General features: G+C 43.6%; 1 protein-coding gene and 1 pseudogene across 1 annotated transcript in view; one reads left to right on the forward strand and one right to left on the reverse strand.

Moving 5' to 3' along the window:
- The window catches only part of SHISA9 (shisa family member 9), a 309243-nt gene that overhangs the window by 77150 nt on the left and 218558 nt on the right, over positions 1 to 13535 (forward strand). The window lies entirely within an intron of this gene.
- Positions 3122 to 3331, reverse strand: LOC130861373 (serine palmitoyltransferase small subunit A-like; annotated as a pseudogene).

Below are 13535 nucleotides of genomic sequence, written 5' to 3' on the forward strand. Positions count from 1 at the left end.
CACTAGCCATATGTCAAGGGTGCAATCAGTGGCTGCCATGTTGGTCATTGCAGATTTAGCGCGTTTCCATCATCATGAAAAGTTCTGTTGGACAGCGCTGCACTAGACTGTATTGCCTCTTGAGAAAATGATTACATTTCTTTTCTTAGCACAGAAAGTCACTCATGGACTGGCCCTTGTCTACCTTTTAAACCTCATTTTCTGGTACTCCTTTACTCTTTCTATCTTTCCAATGTACCCAGTTTCCCAGAGCTCCCCAGCAAGGCATGTGTTTCAGGCATGCAGTATACTTTCATTGGCCCTACTCATCCATTCAGACTCGATTCATGTGCTACCATCTTCAGGACCTCTTCCCTGCTTTGCTGGGCCAGACCAAGTGTACCTTGTCTGCAAGATGGCAGTACTTCTTGTCTCTCCCAACCACAGCTCTTATCCTGCTGATGGCAATGGTTTAGTTATGTCTCCATTCTAGACATTGTGAGCCTCCTAAGGGCAGGTATGATACCTTCTTAATCCCGGAAACTATGGTACCTAGTTGTACCTGGGAAGAGTGAGATGCTTACTCTAGAAGTGTTGCATAAATAAATGAGGGCATTATAAGCATGTTCTATTTTCCCTACTCACACACCACTTCACAGGGAAATTGCCACCCCACCACTAGCTGCCCTAATTTTGTAAGGTGATATCTTGTGCATCCCATCATCATAGCTGAAGGGATGAGAAGCCAGTCAGACTCTTTACTTTGAGAATTTGAACCAAAAAACACAGCCACTCTCATCAGGTAGTTTTGGGTACCACTGAATGTAATTGTTGATATGGGTGGGCTCAAGTCTCCCATCCTGGTATTTTCCCCTGGGTGCCAGCACTAGATGTGGGCTGGCCATTCTGCCATTTCACAAGCTTGTTGGGACAGGAAGAGCCAGCCCACAGAGGGAAGCATTTCGAATATAGTAGACCCAGAGTGAAGAAGTTGAGACAGAGCTCATGTAGCTGGTGGTAGAGGCCAGTCGTTTTGAGGACAGGGTGTGAATTCTAATACTGCCTCTTTCCAGCTGTGCGACCTTGAGAAATTTCTTTAACCTCTCGGAGCCTCAGTTTCCTCATCTGAAGAATGGGCATGTTTGCATGTCAGAGAGTTTCTGTGCAGGTAAACTGTGAGACAGTGCAGGTAAAGGATTCAGCACAGTTCCTGATAGCCGGACCTCAGTCAACATTATGTTTTATGTGGTGTCAGAGAGGAGAGAGTGGTTTTGGTTTTTAATTCTCTTGTTTATTCACCCTTTTGTGCTTTGTACTCTACCCCTGCTTCTTCCAATTAAAGTCCGCTTCATCTCAAGCCAGTTTGAGTGGGTTTCTGTTTCTTATGACCAAATGGTACATGATTAGGATAATGAGTGCCTGTTGGCTTTTGGCATTAGCTCCTGTTCACGACTCCCATATTGGCACCCACTCTATGCTGCTGTTGGTGTTTTTTATTTAAAACTTGGTATTTAACATTGATTTTGAAGCTCAAGTCCCATCTTGAACTCCCCATTTGAGACCTCCTTCATGTCATCTCAGCTTTACCAGTCTGGAGCCCTTGGCCTTCATACCAGTTTGCCCTTGTCATTCTGTTGCCAATACACTGATTCCCATCTCTTTAAGCCTCCTCAGTATCAGAGCATCAAGCATCAAGGAAATGAGCGGAGGTCCTGAGCAGCAGAAAGAAATGAAAGGCATATTCAGTATCTCCCATGGTAAAAATTGAAGCCCCTGTAGTGTATTCAATCATCTTCCTGTAGAAGGATTTCATATTAAATTTCAGTGGCCTTTTATTTTGCCCCCAAATATGAGCTCAATTTGCTGAAGTTCTGTGAACAAATTTTCTGTTATTTACTGGTATCTGTATGAATAAAGCTGAAGATCCAGGGACAAGTTGCTTGATTATGTTTCTTTCTGTATAGCGATGGAAATTGGGATACTTTCCTTAGATTAGAGCCAGGCTCAGGTAATCAGCTCTTGAAAATGGTCTTCGAGATGATCTTTAGACTCTCAGGCAGGGAGACTTTTTCCCTAGGGAAATTGGTTCTTGGTTTTTTTTTTTTTTTCTTTCTCTCATTGAATTTAATGAGTTTACATCAAAAAATTAGGTAGTCATTTTATATTTAAGGAATAAAAATCTTTAGAAAAAAACAATACATAGAGTGAGAGGATTTTAACCGAGTTTACATTTCTTTTTGCTGTAGTTAACAGTTCATCTCATCATATTGCAATGTGCAGATGCATTTGCAGCACCCATTACAATCATGAAACTAAATTTAAGGAAGTACATTGTTACTAATGGCCCTCAAACTGATTTACCTTCTGTTAAAAACTCTATGGTATATAAGCATTATGTAATAATGCTACTTAACCACCATGTGTAACGAGAACCATCACCAAAGTTTTCTGCAAATGAGTCCACACAAGAATTAAATATTTAAAAAGTGAAATGTTCCTATTTTAACTTTAGCAAGATCTTCCTTTTTCATTGTTAAGAAACACTTTAATAGTTTTAAAGTAAAAGCTGTAGAGTTGAGCCCAGATAGCTAAAACTGTACTCCTGAATTCAAACTTACAGATAAGTCTTTTGTAAATAGTTTTCGATAACATATCCTCCCTCTCCAGCCCCCTGCCCCAAATCTTGAATTTTTTCTTACAAAACTTTGGTCAAGAGTAGAAATATATCCAGACAGATATGCATGCCATACGATAGCAAGAACAGTAAAGCCCACCTAATGACTTTGGGTTTTAGAAACAGAAGGCAATTAAAATGTACTCAAAGTTACATGAAGAAAAGCTTTCACTGGATAATATTGAAACAGTCACAAAGGTTAAGAAAATACTGATATCAAAGTACAAATGACTACAATGTTAAAATAGACAAAAACTACTATGAAAGAGCCTCTTTTAAAATTAAAAAGAACAAGACACATGAGTCAGGATCGTTCTCCTGTTCTACTCGTGAATTTTAGTATTTATATTCAGAGGGTTGGTGATGTTGACATCTAGTAGAGTTTCTTATGACATCTGATGAGGTCTCGTTCCAACTTCAGATGGTGGCTCTTCCCTAAGGAACTGCTTGATTTCAGTCACATCTTGGTCACTGTACAATTTCAAAGTAGTGCAGTATTGCCATGATGTGCCGAGGCATGAAGACCTATCCTGTGTACAGTGCCATCTCCACGATGGAAACCAGCATAGAATTGAACACAGTCCGCTCCCAGGGCTCCAGCACATAGAGCGCCGTCACCAGCAGGTACTGGTGGTAGAACCAGGACATCTGCTTCCAGGCCTGTGCCAGTGCCATCCCCGCCACGCACCTCCCGTGTTGCAGCCAAACGTCAGTCTGGTTCTTGGGGCTTAAAGCCAAGGATTCGGGAAGGGACTGCTGGGCTTGGATTGGCGTGATGGATAACGGTGTGGTGTCCAGATCGCCTTGGTTCCTAGGGCATACTTCTGTAGGCTTGCTGTCGTGGTCTGCTCACGTGCCTCTCTTTGGGTTACTTGAGCCACTCTATGACGGGGGGGGGGGGGGGGGGGTGGGTGGCGGTTCCTTACCCTGGGTACCAAAGTGGTGCAGGCATATGAAAGCCCAGTTCTCTCGCCTCAAGTTGGAATTGACTCTGAAGCCTGATGTACACTCCAGAGCTCAAGCTGGGATCAGGCTGAGGCTGGGAGGTTCCCTGAAATCACCCAATGCCCAACTTCTTCCCCTTCCCTGACCTGCTTCCCCTAGGCCCTTAACAGTTTCACCTGCAAGCTCTTCCTGCGTGATGTGTTGCATAACCCAAATTGCACATGAATCGTCATCTCAGGGTCTGCTTCTGGGTCCTGTTTGCATCCAGAGGAGGTGGGGTCGAGTGGGGAAAGGAGCTGGAAAGAACAGAAGCTCTGGACTCTCGCAGACTTGAGACTGATTGGAATTTCTCTGTTACCACTTATTTGTTGTGAGAACTTTTAGAAGATTCTTAAACTCTCCGAGCCTCAGTTTGCTCATCTGTAAAGTGCAAAGAATATGACCCACCTTGAGAAGTTGTTGTGAGGTTGGGCATGTCATCTGCATGGTCCCCTGCCTGGGGTGGGTGCTCTATACATTTTAGCTCTTATTACTCTTTGGGATTGAAGGGGTTGAGACTAGAGGTAAGGAGTTCATTCAGAAATGAATTACCTAATAAGAGAAACGTTGGCCCCCTGAGCTGGTCCCCCATGCTGCTGTCTGCACTATAGCCATTATTTGGATGGGTTCCTTCCTTGTCTGAGGGTTTGGACTGACATTCAGCTGGTGTTATGGACAATGCTGGCATTTCACCCAGATCCACTAAAGTTGTTTTTCCCCGCAGTTTAATGGTGTCCAACCTTTGACTTTCCTATGCTTTTGCTTCCAGGCGGCACCAGTGGCTCCTGTTCAGAGGACTTCCTGGGCAGCTCGTGGAGGTGCTTTGCTTTACTCTGTATCCTGCTCCCAGGAGTGCCCTTAACTCCTGACTTCTGGATGCATGAATATGAAAGCTGGGCTCTCTTGCCTTAGATCAGGCCAACTGTGGGGCTGATTTATGCTCCAGACTCCCCTGTGGAATCAGGTTAGGTCACCATCTGTGGGGCTGTGATTCAAGTCCTCAGCCTGGCTGGGCCTTCCTCCCTTCTTTGTTCTGCTTCACTTGCTTTCTTACTGATTTTTTTATTTGTTTTCCCCTGGGAACAGCTTTTTTTAATAAGTCACCCACATACGAATCCTCATCTCAGAGCCTAGGTTCAGTCTGGTGGGTGTGCACTAGTGTGCCCATGGTAGGCATTAAAATATGGAAATATTTCCATGCCAGTTGGGAAACTGCCCTGGTGCCCCAAGTGCCTGCCTGCCACCCTGGCCCTTCCCATGTATCCGATAAGCCTTCCCCAAGATTTTTAAAATAAAAGGATGACGGCAGGGGACTTGCAGAACCTTCTCCAAAGCTAACGGTCAGTGTCCATTCTGATTGGTTAAGTAGATGCACTGTCAGGGTTGTTAAATACTTTGTCACCCTATTAAGTAGGCACACGTGGGGTTACTCGGAAACGTGTGAGTGAGAGTGTGTGTGTGTGTGTGTGTGTGTGTGTGTGTGTGTGTGTCAGGAGCTGAGAATGGCAGACAGGCTGGTCCAAATTTATCGTTTGGTGGTGACGTTTCTCCCAGATGTCACAATGCTTCCCTTGTTTAACAAAACCCTCAAGCACTTGTGTCTGCCCAAATGCCCAGACTCTGTCAGGGGAAAGAAAGAACCAGCTTCTGTGGGAACCCAGCACGAGACCATGAGTCCTTTCAGTCCGAGGATCACCCAGCGTGACCCGAGGGGGCTGTCGGGCCCGCAGGTGTTCAGGTGGAATAGTTACAGAGGAGACACCTGTCAACTGTCTGCTCTGTCAGGTGAGGCAGGAGAGTGTGCCCAGGTGCCCAGGTGTTCATCCTCAGACAGTTCTGCCTTGTCCACAGTTATTTCCTCACCATCCTTTCCTGTTCCTGTTAAAAGGCTTCCTTCTTCACTCCCTCCCTCTCTCCCACTCCCTCCATCTCTTTCACTTTTGGGGTGTGTGTGTGTGTGTGTGGCAGGGGAGATGAGGACAGCGGGATATTGCTTTTAGAAGTGATTTTTTAAAAATTTTATAATTTTCACTCTTCTTCTTTATTCTTTCTTCATTGGCTGAGTCGGGTCGTAGTTGCGGCACGCGGGATCTTTTGTTGCGGTGTGTGAGCTTCTCTCTAGTTGTCTCTCTAGTTGTGGCATGCGGGTTTTCTCTTTTCTAGTTGAGGCGCACGAGCTCAGTAGTTATGGCACGAGAGCCTAGTTGCCCTGCGGCATGTGGAATCTTTGTTCCCTGACCAGGGATCCGACCTGCGTCCCCTGCATTGGAAGGCGGATTCTTTGCCACTGGACCGCTAGTGAAGTCCCTAGAAGTGATTTGGAGTCTCTTTTCCATTTAAAAAATAGGTGAGTTACTCTTTACAGCCACAAGTCTTTTGTAGTTTTGAGGGAGGAGGTTAAAACAACAAAAGTGTACATCTTGTTTCGAGAGAAAGTTTCCTCTAGATCTGTGTGGTGATGCTGAGGGGGAATTCAGGTGCCGTGCGATCACGGCCCCTGAGGTCTGCCCAGACTGGATATTGGAGCAGATGGGCTGAATCCCTTTGGAAGAATCGCAGCCCTCTGCAGGCTGGAGAATAGGCTGCTTTTCCAGGGTCTATACATCTAGTCACCCAGATGTTAACAGTGGTAACAGCTAACATTTATTAAACCCTGTGTGCCGGGCACAGTTCTAAGGGCTTCCCCTTATTTTGTCCGGCCACAACCCTATGAGGGAGAAGTCCTACTTTTATTCTCCCCATTTTACAGAAGAAAATACTGAGGCTTGAAGAGGTGAAGTAACCTGTCCAGCTTCACATGACTCCAAGATCTAGTGATAAAACCAGGGAGTTTGACCCCAGGGCCCGAGTACTACCATGACCTGCTATTGCTTCCTCTTCTCACTACCTGAGTGAAGTGGACCCCTGTCTTCCATGTCTATCTTCTCCACTGGATTCTGGCCAACTTGAGGCCAAAGGACTGTTTCTTGGCCATCGCAGTAGCCACATTGCCTCCCTAGGACTTGGCATGGGTTCGAAGGATTGGGATCAACCCTGGAACCCCTGAGGAGTCTTGAAGGTCTGAAGAATTGTTGCTTTTCATCCTTTGTACCTCTGTCCACTGATCTACCCCACATTCACAGTTTCAAAAGAACAAATTCCACTTGCAGGGAGATTCAAGTTCTATGTGTGGAGTAACTATTATTATTATTTTTTAAATTTAATTTTTATTTTCTATTAGAGCATAGTTGATTTACAATGTTTTGTTAGTTTCAGGTGTACAGCAAAGTGATTCAGTTATACATATACATATATCTATTCTTTTTCAGATTCTTTTCCTAGGTTATTACAGAATATTGAGTAGAGTTCTTTGAGCTATGCAGTAGATCCTAGTTGATTATCTATTTTATATACAGTAGGTGTGTGTATAGAGTAACTTTTAAAAAAGCAATTAGAACTGCCATTTTATCCAGTCCTCTCTGGGGGCTACCTGGCTCCGTGCGAAACCTCTTACACAGGGTAGACACCATCACCCACCTCTTGTAGATGCAGAAATGAAGGCTTAGATCCATGAAGTGAGCAACTTGCCCAGAGTTACAACAGCTAGGATGTGGTGGGCCCAGGAGTCACCTCTAGGTGGTTGGTCTCCAGTTTTCCTTTTCTTATAAACTAAGCTAGTCTGCTTATCTGAATACATCAGTAGTCAAAGACTTGAAGAAGAAAAGGAGCTTGCAGGACAAGACAGCAAGATCTTGAAGCCAAGTCTTCAGATTCTTTTAGTCTGTCCCAGCAGTGGTACCCACAGTCCTCTTGGACTCTCCTCCAATGACTTGGGACTCCTGGCTCTCCAGGCTTCAGGAACATGTCCAGATCCAGTTCCCACTGCCTCTTGGTAAGGCCCTAGACTGGTCATCTAAACTGTTAGGCAGTTAAACTCTTTATGGCTCTTGACACTCCAATACTCTTGACTTGAAGCTGTCCCTATATTCTGTCCAATTCAAATAACGTTTCTCCGCAGGCTGTCTCCTCTGCCAGATGGATTCATCCCTGTTTTCATTCCACCACTAACAGAGTTCCACCCAATGTCAGATCTGCAGGCATCAGTGATCGCTCATTCTCAGATTGTGTCTCTCCCCAGAGAAATTAGACAAGCTCCTTCTGGCTTGGTGTTGTGTGTTCATTTTCCTTTTAAGAAAAAGATTTTAATTAAAAAGGTAGCACCTGTTAATGAGACCTCACCTTTAACTGAATGCCTATGACCCACCAGGCACCTTGCTTAGCACTTTCTATGCATTAACTCATTTACTCTTTACATTTTTTGCAGTAGGTACCCGGTTATCCATGTTTTGTAGATGAAGTTACAGTGGCTTGGATGTTGAGTGAGTAAGAGTAAATAATAGCTAGACAGTGGCAGGGCTGGGATTGAAAGCTGGGTTTTTCAGACTAGAAATCCATTCTCTGAGCTTATGGAGCCAATAGATGTTTTGAAAAAGGAAACGAAAACTGCTTTTTAATCCTACTACCTAAAGATAATTGCAGTGGGCATTTGCTTTATTTCCATTCAGTCTGTTTTTCTAAGAAAAACATGACTAATTAAATGATTACTGGCAAATTAATGGCTAGTTAAGTACTTTTCTTCTTTGTTTTTTTTGTATACCATTTTATTATGATTAGGTTTCCAAGTCATTCATTTTAATGAATACATATAATATTCCATCATCTGAACAGACCATAACTCATTTGACCATTTTATTATACTTGGATGTTTAGATCATTTACAAGCTTTTATTCTTAGATCAGTGGTTCTTAATGCAGATGTTCTCACCCCAGGGAATATTTGGCAATGTAAGGAGACAGTTTTGTAAAAAATGTATTTTATTGAGGTATAGTTGATTTACAATGTGTTAATTTCTGCTTTATAGCAAACTGATTCAGGTATACATATATATATATACTTTTTCATAATTCTTTTCCTTTATGGTTTATCACAGGATATTGAATAGAGTTCCCTGTGCTGTACAGTAGGACCTTGCTGTTTATCCATCCTGTATATAGTAGCTTGCATCGGCTAACCCCAAACTCCCCACCCATCCCTCCCCCAACCCGTGGAGACTATTTTGATTGTTATAAGCAGGGGTGGGTGGGTGTGCTTTTGACCTCTAGTGCATAGAGTCCGTGGATGCTACCTAATATCCTGCAATGCCCAGGACAGCCCTGACAACAGAGAATTAATTGTCCAACCCCAAAAGTCAAGAGTGCTGCGGTTGAGAAACCCTGATCTTAGACATACCGTCATAACAGACACCCTTGTCACTTAAATCAAGCATTTTTTTTAATTTTTTTTATTTTTTGGGGGGTACACCAAGTTCAATCATCTGTTTTTATACACATAAAGCATGTTTGACAGACGGATCTTCTCTGGTTTTCTATGGTTGATTCCTAGAAGGGGAATTACTGAGTCAAAGATTAGCACCTCTTGGAAGGATCCCAAAACACAATATCAGATTGCTTTCCAGCAAGATAGAAATATCATTCTTCTAACCCCAGGACCTATTCAACCCCAGTCTAAGCTAGCGTGGCAAATGATAATGCTAGAACCCTTTGTTAATCTGAAACCGGAAAAAATGCTCTCGTTATTTTAATTTGCATTTCCTTTGATTACGAAGGAGTTGAGTACCTTTTCATATGCTTATTAGTTGTTTGTATTTCTTCTCCTGTGAATTATCAGCTCCTGTCCTTAGCCCACTTTTCTACTGAAGTTACAGGGGTTTTTATTGATTGGTGGGAAAGTTTTCCGTTGCAGACCTCTTTTTGGATTTCAAAGGCAACTTGGAACATACATTTTGGACTCATTATGTATAACTTATTAAATATTGTTGGGAAGAGCTGTCTAGGAGGGTGATTATGGGTTTTTTGGAGTCTTTCCCGTGTCAGATATAGAGACGTCATTGCAAGTTGATAATATTCTTTGAAGATGAAAACAGCGCCTGGGTGTCAACCAACATCCTCTGTGACTGAAAGGAAGGAGATGAAAGTGCCTGAAGTTTGGGGTGTGAATTGGAAACGGAGAGCCAGGAAGTTCAAGCATGTTCTCAAACTGACAGGGCCCTAGTCTCTGGCTCAGAAAAAACGTTCTTGTAATTGCTGAATAATGACCTAATTACCGTCACTCTGTTCGTGGCTCTAGCAGAGTGGGTTGGAAGACAGGAAGATAAACTGTGTCAGTCTCTCTAGAAGAATCCAGAACAGTTCAATTTTGAGAGTTACCAGGAATCTTAGTGCTTATCCTAGCCCAGGTGTCCAAAAGCACCCACCTTGTATCACTAGGAGCACCTAAGATTAAGGTGGATGTTCATGGACCCATTTCCTTTTGCTATTTTTACATTGATTTAAAAAAAAACGTTATTGAAGTACAGTTGATTTACAGCATTGTGTTAATGTCTGCTGTATAGCAAAGTGATTCAGTTCTACATATATATATTCTTTTTCATTCGTTTTTCCATTTATAGTTTATCACAGAATATTGAATATAGCTCCCTGTGCTATACAGTAGGACCCTGTTGTTATTTTTACATTGCTTTTAATATACATTAGAAAAAAAATACCTATAGGTTAATGCTTACCAATCCCATGAGTTCATGGATATTATTGCTTAGGATGGGATTAAAGTAGATATTAAGTAAAAAAAAAAAGTCATCTAGAACAGTGTCTCAGTACCTAGAGGATGGTCTGGCATATTGTAGGTGCTCGACAAATATTTGTTGAATAAATGGATATAAATAAGAAATATTAAATAAGTAACATTATGAATGGCATGAAGATACTGCCCAGTAAAAACTATGAACGTGGCAGGAGAATGAAAAGTTTGAGAAAGAGTGCTGCTAACGTCTTTGACATCAGACAAAAAAAGCTACACCTCACAGAAGGGAAAATGTTGCCCAAGGTCACAGAGTAAGATCTAGAACCTGCTCTAAAATCCCAGTTTTTCTGTCTCAGAGACCTGTGCTCTCTTAGCCATAATAAAAGGTTGTTTCCAGCAATTTTATTGTGGAATTGTCTTCTTCTTCATTGTTGTAACTATAGTATCTACAGGGGTCGCTCTGTCATTTTTGCTTTGGAAATTGACAGGGGGTGACTTGCATTTTCAAAGGGGTAGTATCTGAATGCTTGCGATGTTCTAGGCAAAATCAAGCACTTTGAATGCGTGGCTTCCTTCCCGCACTTCTAGGAGGTAGGGACGCACCTTATCACCCCACTTCACAACTGGGAAAACTGAGGCACAGAGATATGACATCCCACTTCTAGTGTAGTGGTGTCTGTACAGTCCTTCTGGCCCTGATGCACACACAGCCTGTGGCATGCTCTGTCTACATCTTGTATTCTTAAGCGGTTCATCTTTGTATTTCTATCTCTTTTTCTAAAAGAGATTACTCATTTCATGGTGGAGGATGGGTGGAGAGGAGAGGGGGACAGCTCAGTCCCTCCGTGAGCCACCCCCGTGCTGACTTTCAGGTAGGTTTTCTGCAGAGCAAGGAATTGACTTGCTTACAGTATTTATTTGAGGTTGGCTTAGATTGCAGAGAACACGGGCAGGATGGGTCATCTCACATCCCGAGAAACGATTTTTGCGTTTCTTCTTAGAGGAAGCAACATGGCACAACAGTTAATTGTGTGGACCCCAGAAATAGACACCTCTGGATTTGTATCTGGGCTCTGATTTTTCCTGACATTGTGACCTTAGACACATTACTCTATGTTTCTGAGCTTCATTTTCCTTGGATTAATATACCTGGATCAGGCATGAGGATGAAAGGAAACAATATAGAAAGTACGTAGGTCCTCAGTTGAAGATCGTTAGGTATTCATTCCACAACGTCATCAGGCATGTACTATGTGCACTGTGTCCAATGCTGGTGACTTGGCGGTGGGCAGGGTAGACACAGCACCTGCCCATGTGGAGTTTACCATGTGGCAGAGAGGCAGACATCAAGCTGGTAATTGCCCACCTATAATTCTAGTTTGTAATAAATACAGGTTATTTAAGAAACTGTATGAAGAGTCCATTTAGACTGGGTGATCCCTTGCCTTTCTGAACAAGGGTATTATAAGCTGAAATCTGCAAGGTGAATAGCAGGAAATCCAGGTAGCAAAGAGAATGGGAAGAGTGTGCCAGGTGGAGGGAATGGCCTCTAGAATGGCAGCTAGGTGGAGGGAATGACTGGGGGACAGAAAAGAGGGTGGTGAGTTAGGGGGACCTGAAGGAAGACCACTGTAGCTGCAGTATGAGTGAGAGCAGAGAGTAGAGGAAATGAAGGTAGATTTCTCCATCGGGGTCTGTGTCCTCCAGGCTTCATATCCCTGGGCTAGAGAGATAGTCTAGGGTCAGCTTTGGTAGAACCTTGGCGGTTGGGATACAGAATGTGGAGTTTTCCTGAGTGCAGTGGAAGCCATTGCAGAGCTCATCAGGAGCAGATCAACCCTATAAACAAATCGTGCTGGCTCCTTTGTGGAGGACAGGTTGGAGGAGCCATGGAAGGCAGGTAGATAGTAGGGAGGCTGTGTGGACATCCAGTTGAGAGGTGATGGTGACTTGGACCAGGGTGGGAGCCATGGTGATGGAAAGTTTGGGAGGCTGCGTGGACATCCAGTTGAGAGGTGATGGTGACTTGGACCAGGGTGGGAGCCATGGTGATGGAAAGTTTGGGAGGCTGCGTGGACATCCAGTTGAGAGGTGATGGTGACTTGGACCAGGGTGGGAGCCATGGTGATGGAAAGAAGTGGATGGATCTGGGATATATTTTGGACATCATGGAGGACTGTATCATCATTCTGCAAATATACACTTTCTGTTCTATCATCGGAAGGATGTACTTCCTCACTCTGCTGATTTCGGGCTTGGCCACGTGACCTGCTTTCACGAATGGAATATGGGCAGAGCCAACAGCACAGAGAAGAGGCCTTAAGAGGACTTGTATGTGTCTGCCAGCCTCTTGTGCTCCTGGCATTTGCCACTAGAATGGCAGGCCCCAGCTCAGTAGTGGTGGTGGTGCCCCCTCACCCTGGTTCTGGAATGAGGAAACACATGTTGTAGACTTGAACTTGACCTGCATCCTGAGAATAAGCTCAGCAGAGTCGGGCAGAGCTCTAGCTGACTCACTGTGGGCTTCAACCACTAAGACGTTGGAGATATTTGTTACGTCAGCAAAGCCTGACCCTTACAGACGTAGAACTGGTATGATCAGTGGATCATGGTCAGGGATATGATGTCATGGGTGATGAGGACAGCAGTATCAGGGGTGATGCCCACATTTCTGGCAGAAGCAGCTGGATGGATAGAGGTGCTGTCTACTAAAATTAAGAAGATCAAAAGTTCGGTTTTGTTCTTGGGAATTTGAGATAGCAAGAGGTGCCCAAATAGAGATACCAAGTCTTCAGATGGTCTTATGTGTCTTGGGCTCACAAGAGAGTTCTTGGGATAAAGATATTATTTTTTTCTACTGGCATGTAAACAATATTCAAAGACACGCCAGTGGATAAGACCTTTTGGGCCAGTGTTTCTTGAACTTTGGTGTGTGTCTAAATCTCTTGAAGATGCTTGCTGAGAAAGCAGATGCCTTGGCCACACCCATGGAGATTCTGACTCAGTAGGCATTGGGATTTGAATATTTTTAAGAATCTCCCCAGGTGATTCTGTGAGGTCTATGGACCACACCTGAGAAACACTGACCCAGGGAGGGATGTTCCAAACCCAAACAAGAGTGTTTTTTGAATGTCTGTCTGGACTTCAGTCCCCAAAAATGATGATTTGGTTTGGTTTTTGAATTTTTTGCTGCTCTCAACTGCTCCTTCATTTGGCTTCTACTTGCCACCATTAGAGTTCCTAAGTTTCAGAGGATTTCTCAAAGTGATCATATGGGAG

Source organism: Hippopotamus amphibius, chromosome 9 (assembly GCF_030028045.1).
Source record: "Hippopotamus amphibius kiboko isolate mHipAmp2 chromosome 9, mHipAmp2.hap2, whole genome shotgun sequence".
NCBI lineage: Eukaryota > Metazoa > Chordata > Mammalia > Artiodactyla > Hippopotamidae > Hippopotamus > Hippopotamus amphibius.